Here is a 24,871-nt window from a genome sequence, read left to right as displayed (position 1 = left end):
TATAAATTCATAATAACATGAATAATCTATAATAATGTACTCCATCTCTGGGAGTCTTATCTCTCTCGTCACCTTTTCTTTTCTTTTTTCTTTTTTCAGTGGTGGTGATGGAAGTGTAGGTGTGGAAAATATTATTGGAAGCTCAACCAGAGTGCAAGGAATTGCATAAAGTAATACCACCGCTTATGGAGCCATCAGTATATTTATGACAGTGCTACTCATGATACCAATCCTGCTCCCAACTGTAGGCAAGGTAAAGGTAAAGAACCCCTGGATGGTTAAGTCCAGTCAAAGGCGACTATAGGGTGTGGCACTCATCTCGCTTTCAGGCCGAGGGAGCCGGCATTTGTCCAAAGACAGCTTTCCGGGTCATGTGGCCAGCAGGACTAAACCGCTTCTGGCACAACAGAACACTGTGACAGAAGCCAGAGTGCACAGCAACACTGCTTACTTTCCCTATTTATCTACTTGCACTGGTGTGCTTTCAAACTGCTAGGTTGCCAGAAGCTGGGACAGAGCAACGGGAGCTCACCGGCACACGGATTTGAACCGCTGACCTTCTGATTGGCAAGCCCAAGAGTCTCAAAGGTTTAGATCACAGCACCACCTGCTCCCACGCTCCCAACTATATCCTAGGCTTATTTTCATGTATTTAGCCAACAACACACATCACAAAGAAATACGGAGGGCAAAGACTTCCACACTTAACAGACTGGAAGCAACGGGTCAGAGATAAATGAGGGCATACAGCAGAGATGGGGAAACTTTTTCAGTTTTCGAGCTCAAGTGGTCCTTTCCCTTCTGGGTAAGTATAATTGGTTTAATTGACACTGAAATGAAAATGTATATGTATTAATGCAGGTTTGAAATGGAAAATGAAATGGCTAAATGTGTATTGGGGTTTCTTCCCAGTCGTTTTCTAAGAGCACACTGAACTCTTGCTGAGTTGATAATTAACTGACTATTGTTCTCTGGTAGCTTACATATGGGTGTTGTAACCTTAGATCATGTGATGAATGTGCTGGGTTGCAAATCTTCATTTTAAAAGGGAGTTGCTTTTAGTGCTTGTCTCCCAAACTCCATGGAGTGAGGATGGAAATGAACCTCTCTTGAAGGAAGGGTAAACAGCCTAAGGTCAGTGGAGGTGGGAATACAGACTGTGGAGAGAGAGAGAGAGAGAGAGAGAGAGAGAGAGAGAGAGAGAGAGAGAGAGAGAGAGAGAGACTTCTGCTTTTAAGTATATTTGGATTATTTCATATTTTGTAAGATGCTGAGCCTATGCTGGATAGTGCAATATATTAAATGGATATTTTTGATGTTTTAATTCTGTTTTGAAGAAATTCTGCCAGTATATATACATTTATATACGGTTTTCATAGGTCTGGACAATGTTTCATTTTCACAGGAGTCAGTTCATATGCTTCCAATTGCTTCAAACTGCGCAATATTTTATATCTGCAACAGTTCACTAGTAACCCTTACAATAAATAATGTGGAGGAAATGTTTCCAACTCTTTTAGCCTCAAAAGTTGTCTTTCTTTCCCGGTTCCTTCTATTCAGTGGATTACCCATGTGTTTTGCAGCAGCTATCTGTGGTGCACCACAACAGTACTGATGACTTGTGGGAGATGAAGAGAGGCACTTCTAAACATGCTGTTCATATTTAACTTGCTTCCTTCTGAGATCTTTCTAATGTTCGTCTCAATTTTGAAGACATGCTGTATTCTTTTTCTCTGGGCCAGCAATTGCACATGCTGCTTGTTGTCTGGCCCAAGAGACCCTATAGCTGAGATGGGTACAGTGTGTGTGTGTGTGTGTGTGTGTGTGTGTGTTAAAATTTTTTCCCCTTAAACACAGCACAGTTCACCTGGCACAAGTGACAGACTGCTCAATTGTGAAATGGTTCTAACTGCTGTATGTTGCTGTCAGATCAAAGCGAAAGGGGCGAAGGGAGGGGAAAATGAGAGCCTGAAGAAAATTACAGCTGCAAGACAAGCAAATTCAGTCAGATTGTTGTAAATTATGGAAAGGTATATGCTGTGCAAGTATGATGCTTCAGACCTTCCTGTGGCACAGTATGTATTTGAAACTAAATGAAAACACTCATTAACTTGCAAAGCAAATCAATCAGTTCCCACTTCTGCTTTGACTACAAAAGGAAGGCTCAAAACATTTTCTTTCTTATCTGAACGAGATGGTGCAGAGCTGGAGTTGAGAAGCATGGCTGCAGTCCACGAGAAAATGCCCTCGTACAGCACTCCTGGAATGCACCGCGCAATAATTTTCGCTTCAATATCTCGAGACAAAAAAAGTAAACAGGTGATAAGTTACAACAACAAATAGTTTTCTGCTGGAGCTCCATCCTCTTCACACCATTCTGCAGGGATCATTTCTAAACCCCCTTCCACACATTTTATTTATTTACTTAATTTGTAAGGAGGCGATCCTAGTCCTGGCTATTGCCTGGTGGCGCTGAATGAAGTGCTGGGGTCACCGTTGTATCCACTGCCATGCAGAGTGGCTGAGATAGAAAGTAGATGCAAGCAGATGACTGCACCAGCCTGGATTAGGCCTGATGCCATAAAGGCTGGCTCTGGATCCTGGGCCAATGTCCTCCCTTCCCACCATCATGACATTGCTCAGGTTTGTATGAATAATCCAGCCTTGCCAATGCAGTCTTTTTCAGAGCAGATTAATTTCAGATAGACAGATATATGCATGCACAAAACTGCCAATATTAAAGGGCATGGCTGATGAACCTGAGAGGAGCTGATGATGCAAAAAAAGATAGTATTGGGGGGATATTAGGGGTGCATTATAAAGCTGGTGCTTTATAGGTTCCTTTTAACACTTGTTAGCTGTTTGTCCTTTGACTTTGCGAAATGTTGCACTTGTTTTCCTGCTGTAATGCTAGTGCTTCTGTCCTGTTTTCTAATGTCCCTTTCACTCTGCGGCATCTGCCATATTTCTGGGTTTTTGACCTGCATTCTGGCATGTTGTGCTAAATTTCATTCACACCAGTTGTCACAGTGAACACTAAACTTGCACTATATCCCTTTAGTTTTCTGGAAGTGACCTTTACATCACGCGAAAGCTCAAATCTACCATGGAAATTAACAGTTAGGGAAACATAAGGGAAAAGGGGGTAAGTAAGCTGTTGTGTGAACGCAACCTTTGTCAGCTGTGGACCTAGTATGAAACTAATGAAGCTTAAATTTCAGGGCCCCTAATCCCGGAGGGCCCCCAGAAGTGACTTTATTAATGCATGTATATAACATTTGCCTAATTTTCACCCCTCCCCACCAAGTAACTCCAAAATTATAAGGCATAAGAAGTTTTTATTCAAACCAGTGACTTTGACATGGACAGAAATTTAATTCAAAATCTGAGGTTTTAAAAAATAAATAAATTGTGGTGATCTGTCATGGAACAGCAACCCAACTAAAGACAAGAACAGTGGTTACTCAGACCTTATTGCTCATTGTGGAGGGCCCCCCATAACAGTGCCCCCCAAAATGTAGGTCCACCCCTGACCTTGGTTAATGCTTGTCATATGGTTACTCAGTGCTTAGCTCCTTTAACTCCTTCTTCTGTTGCAGAAGTTGTTTCCCCTCCTTTTGTAGGAGATGGAAATGGAGTTGCAATAAAAAAAAACACAAGACACTCATTAAATTGTGAAACAAATCAATCACTTCTAAACTCTGCTTTGACTATGTATAATAAAAGAAACAACATATTTGACTATGTATAATAAAAGAAACAACAACATAAGAGATAGTTCCTATTCCCCTCTTCCCTACACCCTGCACTTTTGAAAATGAATTCTGGACACTTTATAGGAACAGAAATCCTATCATAAAGCAACCATTGATTATAACAATATAACTCGCCCATTGTTCCAGCAGACACATTGCCTGCTTTGGCGACAGACAATGATAGAGGAAATGGGTTCTTTTTACCTGTTGTGCAAATGGAATACTAAATATATGAAATCTGGAAGTGAGTTTAATTGGCATACCTTAGGCATAACAATAGCCAATTGAATACCAACAGTTGTTTCTGCCTGGTGCATCATTGTCATTATTTGCAAAACTTTCCATACCACCAACCTTTAGATAAATAATAATAATGGCAGTGAACAGCATAAAACTAACACTAAAATTGCATTCATAAAACAAGTAACAAAATATATAACATATCAGCGGATCAGTTTAATACATCCAATATAGCTGGAGCACCTCTCAGGGACAGCCTGGGTGAACAGATGAGTTTTAAGCAGGCACCTAAATATGCTAGTACCAGAAGTGCCTGCCTGATGTTCCTTGTGAGTTCCTTGGGACCAGGTGGCACATAATAAAGCCCCTGGTATTTGTGGATGTATGACCAACCTCGGAAGCATAGACTCATAGAATTGTAGAGTTGGAAGGAACCATGAGGTTCATAAAGTCCCACTCCCTGTAGTGCAGGAATTGTTTTTGCCCAACATGGGGCTCGAACCCACGGCCATGAGATCAAGACTCTCCTGCTCTACCCACTGAACTACCCCAGTTCAAGCAGGTCTGGGTCAATATGGTGGGTCACTATGCAGGTGGGTCATTATGGCGCTACTTAAGAGTGTCTCTACCAAGGATCGAAGTAATGGGAGCAGAAAGCACCAATCCCCGGGACTGGAATTCAGCAGCCAGGGTAATAAAAGGTAGGGACTGCAGCAAAGCTGAACTATCACCCAGGCAATGTTCAAACTTGGCTCAGGAGATTTTTATTTAGGCAACTGCCACACCTCGAGCCCTTTTTCTTACAAAAATATAAGGGTAACTTCTTATGCAGAATACTTCTAAACAAGCTCTGCAAGTAGTAACGTTCCGCCCAGCTTGCTTGTGCACAAGTAATCGGTACGTACGGTAGGTGTTGTTCTATCATTCTAGAACTTGATACTATCAGCATCAATGAATTATATATGTATATATTAAGTCATTATGCACACATTAGATTTTTACTTACCGGTAATTACTTTGAGGTGGTTTTTTTTGGGGGGGGGAGTTGTTCCACTGTTTGCCACTATACACTTAATACACCCACCAATACAACTGTTTGCCTATGAGCTGGCACCAAATTTACTGCTTTCTTCACAGCATATCTCCACCAGCTCTGCCCAGCTGTTTGCTCATTTCCCATTCTATTCTGCCTCTGCCCCCCCTGCTTTGTGGGGGCATTATATGGCACTTCCATATTCATTGCATGTCTTGCGAGCCCTTTCTTCTTCGATGGCCAGGGGTTTTTCCCTTTTTGTTGTGCTTTTTTAACTTCACTGTTTGCAAATGTTAACCAATGACAAGAAACCTTCCAAAGGTTAGAGACGGTTGGTTCAATTTGGATTAGCACTCACAGAGCCGTGTGATCTTATCCGGAGCGGATCTCTAACATTTGGCTGTAAAGACGCGGAGGAAGCCTGCTCTTTTGAGATTTCCAGCTAAATTTTGCAGAATCAACTGCTTCGTGATAAGCTTTATATAATCTTCTTCGCTATTAGGTGTTTATCTGAACAAAATCCAGATTTGAAACCTTTTGAGCTTTGCACATTCCCACGTTTACCTTCTCCCAGCGCTAATGAGCTTTTGACAACTTAAGCCACCCAGGTCTGGAATGTAAATAATTCGCTAAAGTGTTATGCGTTACACATCTTTGATTTGTGAAGTAAAAATTAACTTTGCAGGGAAAGCAGCTTAGCAGCCTGTGTTGATTGCTAAGGGCATTGTCCTTTAATACTTTCCGTGCGATTCATTTCGCTTTGCAGTGATCTCCTCCTGGATTTTTATTTTTATTATCTTTGTTAGCCCAATTACTTTGCCATGACAGAGCTCCATTGAGGACTGATGCACACAATGTTTTATATTTGGGGTATGGGTAATTGAGTACAAAATGCATTTGCCCCTCATCAAATTTCAAATTTTGCACGACCGTTTTACATATAATTAGGAGGGATTCAAGTCTTCCTCAGTCTTAACTTTCATCTATTTCAAAAAGGATATATAGACACCCTTCAAGCTTGAGATGCACTTGTTTTGTACTACTACTACTACTACTACTACTACAACTACTAATTTTATTATTTATACTCTGTCCATCGTGGCTGGGTTTCCCCAGCCACTCTGGGCGGCTTACAGCATGTATAAAAACATAGTAAAATATCAAGCATTAGAAACTTCCTGATAAAGGGCTGCCTTCAGATGTCTTCTAAAAGTTGTGTTGTTCTTTATCTCCTTGTCACCTGAAGGGAGGTTGTTCCACAGTGAGAGTGCCACAACCCTCTGCCTTCATATCTCCATACAGGTGGGATGGTAAAGTGATAATTGGCTCAGCAGTCTGTATCCAAACATTTCTCTCTCTTATTACAAATATTATTACCAAATGCAAAGTACCTGGAAACTCTTACAGCAGGCATGTCCAACAGGTAGATCACTAGACATCTGTGGTAGATCACCGGTAGATCAGTGGCTCCCCCCAAAGAAGCTAAAAAACTTTGGCTCCCCTAATAAAAGCTCAACATCTTTGCCCTGCACCCCTAAAATGACCTGAACCACCAAAAGCAGGGCTTTCCTTCCTAAAAAAAATAAGCTCAATGTCGCTTTCCTCTTCCCTAAAGAAGCTCAACAACTTTTACAAGAACCCCCAAAACAGGGCTTCCTTCCTAAAAAAAGCTCAACACCTTTGACCCGAACCTCCCAAAAGGGAGTAGATCACTGCCAGTTTTTTAACTCTGTGAGTAGATCGCAGTCTCTTGGAAGTTGGCCACCCCTGTCTTACAGCCTCTGGAAATCTGTAGTCTTGTCTGTGTTAGTTCTATAGATAAACAGAGAATATTGGGATTATGGAATTTGTATTGAAATCTAGTCTTAGGATCTCCCAAGCTTGTAAAGGACACAATGAGTTCCCTTCACCATCTCATCATCATCATCATCATCCATTTATTAATCACTTTCTAAACCACCATCTCAAGGCATTTTACATATAAGATAACTAAAAACAGCTCAAAACACAAAAACAACAGTCACATTTAATCAAGATCAAAACAGGGGTCAGCAAACTTTTTCAGCAGGGGGCCGGTCCATTGGCCTTCAGACCTTGTGGGGAGCCGGACTATATTAAAAAAAATTATGAACGAATTCCTATGCCCCACAAATAACCCAGAGATGCATTTTAAATAAAAGGGCACATTCTACTCATGTAAAAACATGCTGATTGCCGGACCATCCGCGGGCCGGATTGAGAAAGCGATTGGGCCGCATTCGGCCCCCAGGCCTTAGCTTGGGACCCCTGATCAAAACCCTAACAAGCAAACATTTGTGGTAGAACCCATTTTTTTCCAGCTAGAAAAGCCAGTTGGGGGAAAAAAACAACTGTATTCAATTGTTTCTGAAAATGCAGGTAAGTGGGTGCCTGTTGTTATAGCACCTGGGAACAGGTCACTGGGCACAGAAAGACTATTTTGCAAGTTTTCAGGGAAGATAAAGTCAATTCTGTGAGTATGGATTATGATGCAAAGAGAGATGGGGAAAGCGGGGAGGAAGCAAAAGAAGTCACCTGTCTACTTTTGGTTTAACACAATGTGTTGGGCAAGGATAAAGATAAGAATATTGTGACCAGCTACTACCCAAGTAAATAAAAAAAATAAACACTTAAATGCAAAAATGCATTAAGATGGCTAATCAACAGACTTGTGTTACAGACAAGGATTTATACCAACAAACACCAGACACATTCCAACCATTCAGGTTTTCCTCCGTGGTTCCTTAACACCTCAAACAATTTGTCATAGAAAACCTGGCCTCGAAAACCTGACCTGATCGGATTGCAATGAAATGTTAACAATCAGGCTGATGTAAAAGGCCTAATATTATAGATATAATTCTTATAGTGAGAGCGCCCAGTCACATATAGTTTGGGGCACCTTCCAAAATTGTGCTTTCTAACATCAGCCGCTGGCTACATCCACATGAAACTAGGCAGCCCCTGGGATACAGGTGCTTTAGCTCTACATCCAAACTGGGCAACAGTGGGCACTTAACCGCACCAGTGATGAGCCTTCCTCATGGACAAACCTGTTCCCGTACTCATTGACAGCCATCCTGACAAGAAGAGTGACCAAAGAAGATGTCACAAAGGATGCAGACTTCACCACGGTTTATTTTTGTTCAGCCAAAGGATTTCAGTGAGAAAGTGAGCTTTCAATTATTTAGTTTGCTGCTCTTTTGATTGCCTAGTTTTGGAAAGCTTGCATGTTTAATAGCAAGCATTTGCTCCTGCGCTGTGGGGTGTGTGTGTGTGTGTGTGTGTGTGTGTGTGTGTGTGTGTGTGTAGAAGTCTTTTTCAGCTTTAAACCAAACACTGATTATAAAACCATGGATTATAAAACAGGGGAGCATTGTGTTAAACAGGTGAAACTCTCACTGTTTCTATTTCTGCTGGCAACAGAGGCTGTGTGTCTCCTCAGGAACTTGTGTTTTCCTTGTGTGCCCAGCAACTAAGCTGTTTTTTGTTGAAGTGTATGTGTGTGTGTGTAATGAGAGGATTGTTGTTGTTTAGTCGTTTAGTCGTGTCTGACTCTTCGTGACCCCATAGACCATAGCATGCCAGGCACTCCTGTCTTCCACTGCCTCCTGCAGTTTTGTCAAACTCATGTTTGTAGCTTCGAGAACACTGTCCAACCATCTCGTCCTCTGTCGTCCCCTTCTCCTAGTGCCCTCAATCTTTCCCAACATCAGGGTCTTTTCCAAGGATTCTTCTCTTCTCATGAGGTGGCCAAAGTATTGGAGCCTCAGCTTCAGGATCTGTCCTTCCAGTGAGCACTCAGGGCTGATTTCCTTCAGAAGTTTTGATCTTCTTGCAGTCCATGGGACTCTCAAGAGTCTCCTCCAGCACCATAATTCAAAAGTATGAATTCTTCGGCAATCAGCCTTCTTTATGGTCCAGCTCTCACTTCCATACATCACTTCTGGGAAAACCATAGCTTTAACTATACGGACCTTTGTTGATAGGATAGCATCAGTCAATAATATTTGTGGTATTTTAAGAAAAATAAGATCAGCACCTTCCTACGTTTTCCTAGTCCACCCCCCCCACCACCATATGCACGGTTCTGCTCTTTATAGCATCCTGAAAATAATTTGCTGCAGCCTACTGAATATGTTTTTTTCCCCTTTGAGAGCAGGACTAGCATCTCATACATTCGGGCTGCAATGTTTCCTCTGTGACTAGGCTAGAACCGTCCATTTACAACCCTTTAAAGTGACTACGAAAAGCACCTTCAGCTGGTAAAACTCATGGACTTATTACCTGAAAACAATGAAAGCGTGCACTTTTCTTTATTCACATGCAAATCTGTGCGATTTAATAGATCAACTAGATAACAAAAATTTGATTTCTCTAATTTCTTTTTGGCTGATAGTCCTACTATGTCTCCAGCTGTCTGTCTATTGAAGAGGAAGAGGCATAGCCAATAGCAGAGAACATGCTTCCAGGTTCAGTCCCTGGGTGGCCTGGGAAATTCCCATTCAGTATACTGTACTGGCAAGTCATGTCTGCCTGTCTGTCTATTTGCACTGAACCTATAAGTACTGCATCATTCAGCACCATAAGCTGCATTTCACCCTTTTGTTACCCATTATTTTGTTTAATAAGAATTCCTTCATTGCTCACAGCAGCCTTCCCCAACCTGCTGCCCTCCAGATGTATTAATGACAACTCCAACCTTACTGAACCATTTGACTCATGCTCTCAGGGGCTGGTGAGAACTGCAGCTCAAAACTTCTCGAGGGCACCAGGTGTACTTATTTTATTTAACATACTTACAAATTGCCCGTAATCATTGATCTCTAAGCAATCTAAAAGGGGAGGGGGGGAGACGGAATAACATTCATTGTAGACAAAATAACCAGAGTATTAAGAATGACCAAGTAAAAATTAAAATTCCTAAATGGCTTGCTGAAATAAAAACGCCTTCAACACAAGCTGAAATCCATGCAGTTTCGGTGTCTGCTTCATCTCCACTGGGAAGGTGTTCTATAATGCTGAGACTCCTGTGCTGAATGCGCAATTCTGCGTTTAGAGAGATTTGATTTCTGGGGATCAGGTTGGGGAAAGCTGGTTTTATCAGGTAGCATGAAACGGGCATAATTATCCAAGGGGACTTCCCTTCAGCAGAACACTTGACCGAAATACAGTTTCACCTTGAAACACCGAAAATGATTGAGAATTAATGCACAATAATCTGCAAAGAAATAAAGCCAGATGCATGGAAGCTAAACGGTCAGGAAACCTGGCTATCCCTGGGAACGGCAGGAGTCAGACCAAGGAAGAAAGATTATCCATGCAAACGCCTGGCTCATATAACAACAACAACAACAACAACAACAACAACAACAACAACAACAACAACAACAATAATATATTTATTTATACCCCACCCATCTGGCTAGATTCCCCCAGCCACTCTAGGCGGCTTCCAACAAAACATTAAAATACAGAAATCCATCAAACATTAAAAGCTTCCCTAAACAGGGCTGCCTTGAGATGCCTTCTAAAGGTCTGGTAATTGTTATTCTCTTTGACCTCTGGTGGGAGGGCATTCCACAGGGTGGTTGCCGCTACCGAGAAGGCCCTCTGCCTGGTTCCCTGTAACTTGGCTTCTCGTAGCGAGGGAACCGCCAGAAGGCCCTCGGCGCTGGACCTCAGTGACTGGGCAGAATGATAGGGGAGGAGACGCTCCTTCAGGTATACTGGACCGAGGCCGTTTAGGGCTTTAAAGGTCAGCACCAACACTTGGAATTGTGATCAGAAACGTACTGGGAGCCAATGTAGGTCTTTCAGGACCAGTGTTATGTGGTCTCAGTGGCCTCTCCCAGTCACCAGTCTAGCTGCCGCATTCTGGGTTAGTTGTAGTTTCCGGATCACCTTCAAAGGTAGCCCCACGTAGAGCGCATTGCAGTAGTCCAAGCAAGAGATAACTAGAGCATGCACCACTCTGGTGAGGCAGTCTGCGGGCAGGTAGGGTCTCAGCCTGCGTACCAGATGGAGCTGATAAACAGCTGCCCTGGACACAGAATTGACCTGCGCCTCCATGGACAGCTGTGAGTCCAAAATGACAGTTATCCCATTCAGGACCAGGGAGTCCTCCACACCTGCCCACTTCCTGTCTCCAACAAGTACTTCTGTCTTGTCAGGATTCAACCTCAATCTGTTAGTTGCCATCCATCCTCCAACCGCCTCCAGACACTCACACAGGACCTTCACCGCCTTCACTGGTTCTGATTTGAAAGAGAGGTAGAGCTGGGTATCATCCGCATACTGATGGACACCCAGCCCAAACCCCCTGATGATCTCTCCCAGCGGCTGCATGTAGATGTTAAAAAGCATGGGGGAGAGGACAGAACCCTGAGGCACCCCACAGGTGAGAGCCCAGGGGTCTGAACACTCATTTATTTATCACTTGATGATTTGCATCATCACTGTGTGGCTTGCATGTATGAATGTGTTAACACAGATCAAACACTTGCCCACAGAACCTTTATGTTGTCCAAAGGGCTGCTTTTCAACAGAGTTGGTTAGTTTACAGAGCCATGAGTCAGAAAGTGTCAAGTAATTTACTGATGACAAATCAAGATATGGTAATGCACATGTGATGACCTAGCTATAGGTCTCAATCCAAACACAAAAGGACATGGTGGAAATGGAGTTTCTCATTTTATTTACTTTTCTCATTCTAGTCAAGAGTCTTATCTAATATGGCTCCTTTATGTCCACCCAGACAAAAACAATTTTTGCAGTCTGTAAAGTGCCTCTTTTGTCAGTAATTGTTCTCTTCTCCAAGTGTCTCAGCTATATTCTTTGACCCCATGAGCCTTGCGATCAAAACATATTTTCCACTAATCTTTCCATCCAGTTCCCCTTGCATTTTCCACATGCTTTCTCCCCACTATAAAAAGTTCAGCTCCCAACTTCATTTTGTCATCATCTCTATGGGATCTATCCAGCCTCATATAGCTAACATGCTTGTCTAATTAATGCATGAAAGGGTTAAGACCATAGAGTAAACAGTCCTGCTAGGCTTAGCTAGGTCACACCCTTGGGCTACAAAACTCTTTGTTCTCTCTCTATGTGAACCCAACCAGTAAGGATGTCTAAGCTGGATGCTCCAAACTTCGACCATGTGGTTTTAGCAAGCCATCTTTGTGTTTCTATACAAATAATTTAGTTGAAACTAAATTGTACTGCCTGCCTTTTCTTGCTATTGTATGGACAAGCACAAGAATCTAACCTTTGAGCAGTTTGTAAGTAACTCATTTTTATTTTTAGTTTACCAAATGTGTGGTTTCTTTCTATGCTAAATGGGTGAGCTTTGGAAATGACTTAGAAGGGGGTATTGTAAAAGGGCCTATATTTCCACACTTTTCTTTGCTACATATTTTGTGATTTTAAATCTCTGCTGGGGCTCTCACACCAAAGAGTACTTGCCCTGAACCTTTATCGAGACATCCAGGGAATTCTCCTTTTATTTTTTACACAAATTACCAAAAGCCAACAATCTCCAGACTTTTACTGATGATGATACTAAATGCACTGAAATAGTGTACCAATGTAAAACACATCTTATTTTCTATGTGTAGCATCTAGAGTGGTAGATTGAAGTATATAGGAGGCCTACACCAAACCTTTTGTTGTGACCACTCACTTGGCCAGTTTAGAAGTATCTGGGCCCGCCATCATTAGACATTAGCCCACCTTGCCTCAGACAGCAGACTGGGAGTGGTGGTATATCAGAGTTCCTAGTCTGCCTGGTGCTGCGTCTGCCTGACTGCACACCAAACTGTGAGTTGCCACCATTTGCTTGCTGCTGTTGGCCCATAGCTGCCAAGTACCCCGTTTTCCCCGGGAAACCCCCTTTTTTACTTACCTTTTCTCGGTGGTCCCCCGTATTACTTTGTCTCCCGTTTTTCTCCGTTATTTTCTCATGCCAGCGGCCATTTTTTTTTTTCTGATTTGCCCTTCTATGGGCACCAAAAATGGCCGCCGGCGGCTTCAAAAGTCGCATCTACGCATGTCCGGAAGTGCATAGACGCGACTTCCGGTGTCGGCGGCGGCCATTTTTGGTGCCCATAGATGCACTTCCTGACATGCGTACAAGCAACTTTCGAAGCTGGTGGCGGCCATTTTTGGTGCCCATAGGGCAAAGCGACACCGGAAGTTACGTCGACGCAACTTCCAGTGTCACACGGCTGCCGGTCCTGGATTTTGCAGTCCGGGAATTGGAAGGTAAGTGTTGGCCATGCTCCAAAATGGATGACTGCCCACCCCTTTGGGCCATTGGCTGGAGTATCACCACGTCTCCTTTGCAGCAGCAGCAAAGAGATGGGGCTCCTCAAGCGCTCTCTGGAACATTGCTCTTACACCTTGATCTGAGGAAGGGTCTTTCTCTAGAGCAAGACATTCTGGACAAGGTACATGTTTAAGGTTCTGTAGTTTTGCCACCCCTGAAGAGAGGTTGTGGTAAAGGTATTGTCCAATGTCACCACACATGCAATGCCTATCCTTAGAGAGACATAGTGTGGTGCAAAACAGGCCAGATTGGTTTACGACCGTGGCTGCCAAGGTCAATACTGCCTAAAAAATAAAATACACTAAAATCTCAAAAGAGGAGGTCAGTGTAGGAGAGGGGCAAGGTAGAAGAAGGCAGCAAGACCATTTAACTCAGGAGACGCATGGTTTTGCAGTAGCCTTAACCAGAATGCTGCTGGAAACAGAATAACTTGCCCTCTAATTTATAACAGAACAGCTTCTTTTCTCATTTTTGCCTCTGTTCTTTTACCACCATCAAATTTTAAAATCTAAGTTCCTCGAGGAAGGGACCTTCTTTGAGTTATCCTTTAAGCTGGGACATGCCACGTGCATTGTCAGTGCAGTATATATAAATTAATAACCACCAACCATAAATTATTATTGTAAGGCACCAAGCACTCCAGCAAGGGACTCTAGCAGCAAGACCAGGTATGTTACTGGCTACATCACCATGGCAACTTGCAGAATCCGAGAGCTTCCGGCCTGGTCTGTATATAATGCTCACTCCACTGCAGGTAGTTAGAGGGTGAAATTGCAGCTCCCAACTCGGAAGGGTCAGGTGATACAAGGGACCAATAGGATTCCACCTAGCCCTATAAAGCTCCTAACTCTGGACTGGCTCCTCACACTGAGCATAAAGGCATAAAGTAAGCTTCACTTAGGACTATCTGCTGTTTTTGCCAGCTTCATTGCCACATCGTTGGAACAGGAGGCACTGGGTAGTTTTCCAGTGGCATTGTGGTAGAAACAGATAATTTACTGTTATTTTAAAATATTCACATGTTGCCCTTCAGTTTACAAAACTTAGTTTATCAAAACTACAACCTTCAGTTTACAAAACATTTCTCATACAAATGATAAGAAAAAATCGAGTACGATCAAATCAGTGGGACAATTGAGCACCCAAACTAGCAGTATGGGGCGGGGGATCAATTAAAAGCAGCTTCGGTGAGATGCTTGAACATTGGGGCAAATGAAAAAGTCTGGAAACTTCTGGTGGAAGATAAGCCTTCCTGGTGAGAGCATTCCATGTTTGAGAAGCTGGGACCACAGCTCAATGGCAGAGCATTTACTACTGTGCATGTAGGGATGGGAAAGAAATTCAACTCAAATGACATTCAATTCGTTTACATTTGCACTCCTTGAGACTAGCTGAATTTTGCGATACAGTTCTCCAATCAACCAACACTGACAAGAATGCATTTATAGGGGGAAACGAATATAATGCATTCCATTAGAAGAAATTGCTTCCAAAAATGTGTACATTTGTCAAAACAACAAAATGTTTTGGTTTGGAGAAATTTGCACTAAAATGCTGAAGAGTTTTCATGTGGATTCTATTCTTTCTCCTTAATGCAAATTACTGCAGAAACCTGGAGAACTTAATGTAAGGTGGGGGAAAACAGAAAGAACCAATTCTGACTGATCCTTCCATCCCTGTTTGCATTGTCTCAGGGTCTGGGCTGGCATCTCTAGTTTAATGATAGCAGTTGATGTTAAAAAAAAAACAAAAAACCTGCCTGAGACCCTCATGAGTTGCTGACACAGTACACAATACCAGGCTAATAAACAGTCTAATTGTCTGCCATAGCCTAAGGGAACTCTCCCAGTCCCTACACACATTTTCTGGCTACCACCTCAAAAAAGAAGAAGAAGTTATGCTCTCCCAAGCCCGCATTCCCAGCATATTCACACTTCTGTCTCATTGACGTCTAAGCCGGCTTGGTCATGTACACAGAATGGAGGATGGCTTAAGGCACTAGGCCTGTTGGCAGACCAACTCTGCATTATAAAGATGTCTGCAAACATGACATGAAGGCTGGCAACATTAACCCTGCTGTATGGGAATCCCTTGCAGACGATCTCCGCGCTTGGAGACACCCACAGAAGTGACCAGAGGAGGAATGACTGCTGGGAGGAGCGCAGAGAAAAGTAATGTCATGGTGCACCTGTAGCAGCAAAAGTGGACGCCTTCGTCTGCCCCTACCTGCAATAAAACATGTCTCCCCCATATTGGTCTCTACAGCCACAGCAGGTACTGTAACAATGGGATTTTTTCAGCCGGGACTCTGTTCCGGCACCTCTCAGGTGAGCGCCATTGCCATTATAAGAGAACAAGAGAGACATTCATTGTGGCACCTATTTTTCTAGAAAAATAGCACTCCAACAGTTTAACCACTCCAACATTCTCTTCCATTGTCTCCCTGCCTATCTTAAAGAAGTAGATTAGGGCCTCTGAGAATGACTGTCGAATCTGAACAGACTTCAGTGGGAGAAGAAAGTCCTTTAGATGTCCAGGTTCCAAGCCATTTAGGCCTTTAAAAGTAGGTACCAACACTCTGAGTTGTACTTGGAAATGGGCCAGCATCCATTGTAGTTACTTATGAACTGGCAAGGTGGCAAGTCCCACTTAGCTGCTTTGCCCCTGTGTTTTGAGCTAACTGACGTTTTTCTGAGAAGCCATCAAAGATAGAACAGTGTACAAGGCATTGCCATATTCTGATCTAGCAGTTACCTGACCATAAATGATCCCAAAATAATTCTGTAAGAACAGTAATAAAAACATGTCTTCAAAATATGAGAGGTTCTAATCCCTTCTTCCAATTAAAAAGCCAAGTGGCTCAAATAGAAATCCTTCTCTTTAAATCTCCGAAAGCCAGTAAACATTCTCTTCTTTTATCTCCCCTCCTCCACCTCTCAAGGTCTTCAAAAGAAATGAACAGCATATAATCTTATCAGATCCCAGAGATGAAAAATCTTTGACATTTTCTTCCTTGGCTTCTGGCAAGGGCAAGATGAAGCAACAGCAACAACAAAAAGCATAATAGTAGCAGTTGTGTGTATGCATCTGTAGTATGCAAAAAGAAAGAAAGAAACTTCAGCAATATGGCAATAATTTGTGGTGTTCGGCAGCAGCTCTGTGCCATTTATGAACTTTGTCTTTTCTGATAAAATCAGAAGATTACAACAAGAAAATGGAAAGATATTTCTTGGAGGAAGGGGAGAGAGAGAGAGAAAATTGAATCGATGGTTATTATCACATTACCAATATTACTGAGATCTTTGCGCTGATCTATTTTGATTTCAGGAACTCCAATAAGCTTTGGTCCTTTCCCTTAATGCTGTCTCCTGAACACCTCGAGGGCAGCAGAGAAAACAGGGGCCAAGTAGGGGGGATGCTGGGAGAGATTGTACAGATGATGCAGAATATTAGATTAACTTTTCCAACAGTAGCTGCTGAAGTTTTATGTGACACATTGCAGTAATATTTAACACAGGAAGTGACAATTCAGCTCACCGAGGCCCTCTTTCCATTGCCTGCATTCTGCCACAAACAGAGAAAACGATTTTTTAAAATCACTTGCAGCCTCTTCTCAAAGCACTCATCCCTCAGATATTTTTCTTGTTCTCTTCTCATAATTCACAATATTAGAGCCAATTCAGGGACTAGGTGTTGCTCATGGGATTTTTTTCCATTATGCAGTAAAACCTGGAGGGCAGACATGCCCCCCGCCATACAAATCCCACCTACAGCTGCCCATTCTTGAGCCCCATAGCTCCTTTGAACAGTTGCTGCATGAGCATTCAAAGGGCATGGCAGCAAGGAGCTCCGTGCACTAGCCGTTCCAGGCTGTGGGCGACTGGATGCCCTGCTTTTAGATGTTGAAATGGAAATCTCTCACCCCCCCTTTTTAAAAAGAACAGAATTAGCACACAATCGGCAGCCTTACAAGTACTCTTCCCCCCCCCCAAAAAAGTGTGTTTCCACACTGGTTTTTTAAACCCAGAGCCATTGTTTGTTCATATAAGTTACCTTCTCATTTTTAAAAGAGATCTGGGTCTAGGGACCCAGGTGGCGCTGTGGTTAAACCACTGAGCCTAGGGCTTCCTGATCAAAAGGTCGGCGGTTCGAATCCCTGCGATGCGGTGAGCTCCCGTTGCTTGGTCCCAGCTCCTGCCAACCTAGCAGTTAGAAAGCACGTCAAAATGCAAGTAGATAAATAGGAACCGCTACAGCGGGAAGGTAAACGGTGTTTCCATGTACTGTTCTGGTTTGCCAGAAGTGGCTTTGTCATGCTGGCCACATGACCTGGAAGCTATACGCCGGCTCCCTCTGCCAATAATGCGAGATGAGTGTGCAACCCCAGAGTCGGTCACGAATGGACCTAATGGTCAGGGGTCCCTTTACCCTTTACCTTTACCTATGAGAGAAAACCTCAAATCATGAAGCTACAATTCCAAACAGCATAATTATGACTATGCAAATTGGATATGCTAAACTAGCATGCCTTGTTTGCACGATTTGCAACAGGTGCCTCCAAATCCAGTATCACATGCCATTAAGGATAGGGCAGTAGAAAGTTTTCGTTCATCTTACCAATTCCCACCCTATTTCAGATAACATTCTTATACAAACCGTGCTACCCTAGTGGGCCTCCCACCCCACATTTTTGGTTCCAATTTGTTTAGCATTTGTCACCTCTGTTCTTCCTACTCTCTTGGCTATTATGGAACAAAAGGCCAAGGGATGGCACTTAATATATGCAACACAAAAAAAACGCACCAATGTCAGGATTACTACTGAGAAAACAAGATGGAAATGTCTAGCAAGGGTTTGATGCATAAGCATCAGGCTGCAGAAAGCAGGGGTGTGCAAAATATGAACTGGAGCTTGCTCAAAGTGAAGAGGCTGTCCTCCGAAGTGGCCCAAACTAAACTGGTCTTTCCCAATTTTGCGGGACCAGTTTGGAGATTGGGAGAGGCATGGAGGTAGCATGTCTTCAAAAACATATACGTTCCCAGTTCTTCACGTAAAGGGAAAAAAGTCAGACAGAAGAAAGGAGGAAGATGAGCTGGGTGTAGTTTATGGCTGATTCTTTTAACTTCCAACCAGATAATCATTCAATTTCAAGCTCTCTCTTTTTTACTTCCAGTTAAAGAGCTTTCAGAAAGGATGCAGAAGGAACTTATTAGTTGCTGCCAATTGAGCAGAATACAGTAGTGATGTATGGAAGTGAGAGCTGGACCATAAAGAAGGCTGATCGCCGAAGAATTGATGCTTTTGAATTATGGTGCTGGAGGAGACTCTTGAGAGTCCCATGGACTGCAAGAAGATCAAACCTATCCATTCTGAAGGAAATCAGCCCTGAGTACTCACTGGAAGGACAGATCATGAAGCTGAGGCTCCAATACTTTGGCCACCTCATGAGAAGAGAAGAATCCTTGGAAAAGACCCTGATGTTGGGAAAGATTGAGGGCACTAGGAGAAGGGGACGACAGAGGACGAGACGGTTGAACAGTTTTCTTGAAGCTACAAACATGAGTTTGACCAAACTGTGGGAGCCAGTGCAAGACAGGAGTGCCTGGCGTGCTATGGTCCATGGGGTCATGAAGAGTCGGACACGACTAAACGACTAAACAACAACAACACAGTATTGCAGGTTGCTTACCTAGGGACAAGAATACAGCAAGAAACAGTCAGTATCTGAAATGGACCAAAATGCTGTTTCTTGTTTTACTTACCTAGGGGCAGCTCTACACTGAAAATCATTTTCATACAAATCCTCCCCCCACAAAAAAAAATTATAATGAAGAGGAAGTTAAACCACTTCTCCAAATTTTAAAGCTCCCCTTGTACACATCCTCACACCCCTCTGTTTGGAACCTGGCAGACTCCATTCCTTCAGAAATTTCCTGCATGAAATTCAATCCGATTTTATTCCCTCCCCCAAAAAGTTTGAAAACAATTCATTTTTTTAAAGAGCCCTCACTATTTCAAGGTTGCTCACATTCATAGAAGCCACTCCTAGGGCCCAAGAGGTCATTGCCCCCCCTAAAATATTTGAAGGGGCCACCCCCCAAAGTTGATGGGCACTGCCATTCAAATGGTGTCTGTGCACCACATCATGTGATCAATTATGTGGGACAGGGCTTACTTGGGCCCCCTCAATATTTTATTCAAGTTGGCACCCCCGGTCACATTAAAACGCCTGCACCTATCTGCCTGAAATTCAGCAGGGATCCTGCACCATACAAGATTGACAAGGAAGAGGAAACAGAAAATCTTGCTTCCACCCTTTAATTTGCTAATAGGAAAAGTAGGGACATGATTCTTCATTGGCTTCTGTTGTTTTCAATCACACTGAAGTCCTTGGTTTTCCATGGACCAGAACAAAGAGTCAGAAGGAGGAGGGTGCACCTTCATTGTATCGAGTAAAAGGAAAGTTATAGCCGTAACAAATTTATTTTTATGTCCCTTACTTTGATTACCGTATGTTTTGATTTGTTTTTCAATTCACACAGAAACTGTTAAGAAATTATAAATAAATAAAGATTAGAAGTGAAAGGAAGTAAAAGTGTGTGATAAAGATTGAAATGAACGATTGGCTTTTTAAAAAAGATGAAAGATGGTATTAATGTGATGGATTGCCCTCCATCTGATGCTCTCCTCTGTATTGATTGTAGGATTTGCCAAGTGTACAGTGTGAGTAGAAAAACACACACACACTGGGACATGGAGCTTAGAGGAGGCTGGAGAAATGTGTCTTTCAGTGCACACTGCTGTTTTTCTTCCAAGTTAAGTTAAAATTTCCAGGTGACTCCAAAATAAACAAATGACAATCATGCTCTACCTTGAATCACCGGCACATTCGTAATGAAGGAGGGGGAAATGACTGATACTTCTTTGTAAATCAAAGCTGAGCTTCATTGCATTCTTTACCCTCAGGAGCTCATTAGTTGCTATGGAGAGACTCCACACAAATATTTTATATGCAGCAATCCAGGACTGTAGCTAACTGAGAACTCCAGGACAAATCAAACACTTCAGTGAGATTCGGAAGGAAACGCTAGATCGGTTTGAATGATAAGTTAATATCATGCATGGGCACAAGGCATCTTAAAGGAGGCCCGGAGGAAACCTTTTTTTTTTTTTGCAGGTGACATCTGTTGTTACCAGTTGAAAATGTCATTTGCGTAAATAATGGGCCATGTGAAAACGCTGAAAATAGCATGTACCAGTTTGGCTTGGATGACAGATTAATCCAACCAGAGGTGTCAAGCATAAGGCACAGGGGCCTCATATAGCCCTTGAAGGATGCTGCTCAGTGCAGCCTCCAGGACCACCACTCCATGCCACACAAATATTTGAACCATCTTCAGGACTAGCAGGCTGATTTCATTTAGTATCACAGCTTCTAGTCCACCTTTCCAGTGGACCAGAGAGCCAGTGTGGTGTAGTGGTTATGAGTGGTAGACTCGTAATCTGGGGAACCGGGTTCGCGTCTCTGCTCCTCCACATGCAGCTGCTGGGTGACACTTCTCTGAAGTCTCTCAGCCTCACTCACCTCACAGAGTGTTTGTTATGGGAGAGGGAGGGAAAGGAGATTGTTAGCCGCTTTGAGACTCCTTAGGGTAGTGATAAAGTGGGATATCAAATCCAAACTCCTCCTCCTCCTCTTCCTCCTCCTCCTCCTCCTCTTTCCTACAAGGAGCTCAAGGTGGTATAAATGTTTCTCCCCCTGCCTTCTTCCTTCCTCCTAACCACAGCCCTGTGAGGCTGAGGGATGCCTTTGGTAGTTGAAAAACTGATTCATCTCTCTCTCTCTCTCTCTCTCTCTCTCTCTCTCTCTCTCTCTCTCTCTCTCTCTCTCTCTCATCTATCTATCATCTATCTATCATCTATCTATCTATCTATCTATCTATCTATCTATCTATCTATCTATCATCTATCATCTACCAGATGTATTTTGAGAGTGTTTACAAAATAGGACAAAATTATATTCCCCACTCCCATAAAAAATGAAAAATGTAACATTAGAAACCCCCCCAAAAAAGTTATTCTTTCATATTTTGTTTGAAATTAGTTTACAGTGCCAGAAACCTTCATTCAATTCAAGGTTTTGGTTATCTTTTTTAAAAAATTCACTCTCACTCTCACATCTTGACTGTAGGGTTGTCACAAGGAACCAAAACTGCACAAGCTCTATCTTCTATACATTTTGCAAAATTGTTCACTTTGCGTTCGGACATTTCTTAAGATACTGTAAGCAAAATTTTGCATGATGGTTCCTGAGATACAGGAGCAGGTTTTCATCAATCGGATGCCAGTTTGCATTAAGATGGTAGACTGAATCTTTTAGCCTTGGCCTGGTTTTAACCAAGTTGTTCTGTGGCTCCGGAAATTGAGGAGCAAGTTTCTATCTGTGTTTGTATACAATTGGATACCTATTTGAATGAAAACAGGGGACTGAACTTTCAAAACTCGGCTGATTTTAACCAGTTATGTAGCTTAGGTTTCCCGGTTTCAGTGTGCAGCCATACCACTAAGGTAACCTCTGCAGTAGGCCTCAATTGTTGTTGTTTAGTCGATAATGGACCCCATGGACCAAAGCATGCCAGGCACTCCTGTCTTCCAGTGCCTCCAACAGTTTGGTCAAACTCATGTTTGTAGCTTCAAGAAAACTGTTCAACTGTCTCGTCCTCTGTCGTCCCCTTCTCCTAGTGCCCTCCATCTTTCCCAACATCAAGGTCTTTTCCAGGGAGTCTTCTCTTCTTTTGAGATGGCCAAAGTATTGGAGCCTCAGCTTCACGATCTGTCCTTCCAGTGAGCACTCAGGGCTGATTTCCTTAAGAATGGATAGGTTTGATATTCTTGCAGTCCATGGGACTCTCAAGAGTCTCCTCGAGCACCATAATTCAAAAGCATCAATTCTTCAGTGATCAGCCTTCTTTATGGTCCAGCTCTCACTTCCATACATCACTACTGGGAAAACCATAGCTTTAACTATACGGACCTTTGTCGGCAAGGTGATGTCTCTGCTTTTTAAGATGCTGTCTAGGTTTGTCATCGCTTTTCTCCCAAGAACCAGGCGTCTTTTGATTTCCTGACTGCTGTCACCATCTGCAGTGATCATGGAGCCCAAGAAAGTAAAATCTCTCACTGCCCCCATTTCTTCCTCTTCTATTTGCCAGGAGGTCATGGGACCAGTAGCCTTCTTCATGGATCACTGCCTCATTGTGGTGAAGGGGCTTGAATAACTGAGAGAAGCTATGAGCTATGCTGTGCAGGGCCACCCGAGACGGATAGGTCATAGTGGAGAGTTTTGATCCACCTGGAGCAGGAACTGGCAAGCCACCCCAGTATCCCTGCCAAGAAAACTCCATGGACAAAAACAACAAGCCTCAATATTTGCTGGCTATTAAGCAGGCTGCCTCAGGCAGCTGATTTTCGGGTGTTGTGAAAGGGCAGCAAATTGTTAGCTAGAGCACAATGTTCCTGCTCTACTTCAGGCAGCAAAATGTCTTGCACTAGTCTTGCTGGCCAGACAACCATGAAAGGTTATTGCTCGCCAGGTCACACATTTACAAAATGATATTCAATAAATCCTGTCTGTTTGCATTGATCCAATGCATTTCCCCGCCTCTGTTCACAAAGTTCTGTACTCTAGAGACATGAAATGCCAACAAATGTACACTCGATGTCACATATGACTTTACTAATTAACATTATTACTCTTTATAAAATGTGAGTGTGCAGTGGGTCTGAACATGAGGAGTTGTATCATATTCTATATTTCACTCAAACTATTCCCCCCCACAAAACCCCCACACATTTAATTTAAAGTTTAGATTTCTCTTGAGGATGTTAATTTTATCAAGTAGAAAGCAATGCCAAAATATCCAGATGGACACCAGTGACACACTACATTATAAGAATCCAACAATCTTTAAAAAAATAAAAATCTAATATATTTTCATAAGGGTTAACTTAATTAATGTAAGACTGGGGAATTTTCCCCGAAGGCTGGCCAAAAATCATTTAGTTGTAAACATGTTGCCAGGCAATAAATTTAAATTATTTAACGTGGTGAAGATGAGACATATGGCCTGTGAGGCTCATTAGCTCATCAAATATGGCTCCTTACTCCGCTTCATACTGTGGATAGCAAAATTCAGTTCATATGCTGCTCAGAGGGTCACTTTAGGAATAGTCTGAGGATTCTATGTCTCCAAACAATCTAAGAAGCAAAGGTTCAATGACTGCGCTATTCAAATGTGTTTCTTTCTCCCCACTAAAAGAAACATACATTGCCTCAGACAGAATCTAGCTGGAAATAAAGCAAATTATATTTTATTATTATATCTATATCCCATCTTTACTTGAACTTAAGAGTGGCTTCCTCAGCACACCTGTTACCAGCAGTAGGTTAAGCTGGGGAGCTGCTAAAGTTGCTGTATCAACAGGGGACCCAGAGCAGATAAAGAGTGCCGCCATCTTTGTTAGGCCTTGTGCAAATATTCAGGCCCCCATAAGATCCGTTGTTGTTCCGTTGTCCCAGTAACTACCAAGCGGGCAGCCAATAAGAGAAAGGGAGTAAGGTCCATTGGCCTGCAGTCAGTCAACTGCCCTGCTTTATACCACAATGTGGAAGGTGATGCACCAATAATATCTGCCATGTTGGACCTGAACGATGGGCTGCAACTATGAGATCTCAAAAGCAAATGGTGCTGGGTCATTTTTTTTTATCTCCACAGCATTGAATGTACTGTGATCTACATCACTCTTCAAAATGCAGAAATAAATATGTGATGAAGCAAAGCAAAATACCCAGAGAGGGAAGAGAAGAGATCCATTATATGCGTGGGAAGAAATATTATCTAAGGGAAAGTGAGGCCAAAGTTTTGTCACATATGAATTAGCTTGTGAACCGACAGAGACAGCAAAAATCCAAACCCAACAAATCAAGTTTGGCCATTTTTCAGAACCTATCACCTTCCTGTAAAACTGTACTTGTATACTGTTAAAACACAACACATTCTCAGTTATGTGCTGCATGTATTTACTTTTTTCGAAACCTATACTAAATTGCTATATTTACTACACTCACTGTATTTATTTACCAAGTATTATTTACTATATGTGTTATTTACTCCAACACACATTCTTCATTATGTTTCAGAACCACCCACCTAGAGAAACAAACCACACTATCCAAAAGGCCTACCAAACACATGTATAATTATATACAACCGCTTTAATTAAGAATACAGAAGCAATGATATATCCATGATGAGAAATCTTATCCGGGCTAGGCTCAGAAGGACTCTCCTCCCTTCAGAGGGGAGGGATTGCGCGCGGGGCCCGCCTCCCATATCTGCAGGGGGGGCGTGGTCGGCCCCTGCACCAGCCCCTCCCCGCCACCGCGTCATACCCCTCTGCCAGCCAATAGGGCTCACTGGGGGGGGGGAGAGTCCAGTT

This window comes from Zootoca vivipara, chromosome 4, assembly GCF_965207765.1.
Source record: "Zootoca vivipara chromosome 4, rZooViv2.hap1.1, whole genome shotgun sequence".
In the NCBI taxonomy this organism is placed as follows: domain Eukaryota; kingdom Metazoa; phylum Chordata; class Lepidosauria; order Squamata; family Lacertidae; genus Zootoca; species Zootoca vivipara.
Note: the sequence above shows the minus strand (reverse complement) of the source record.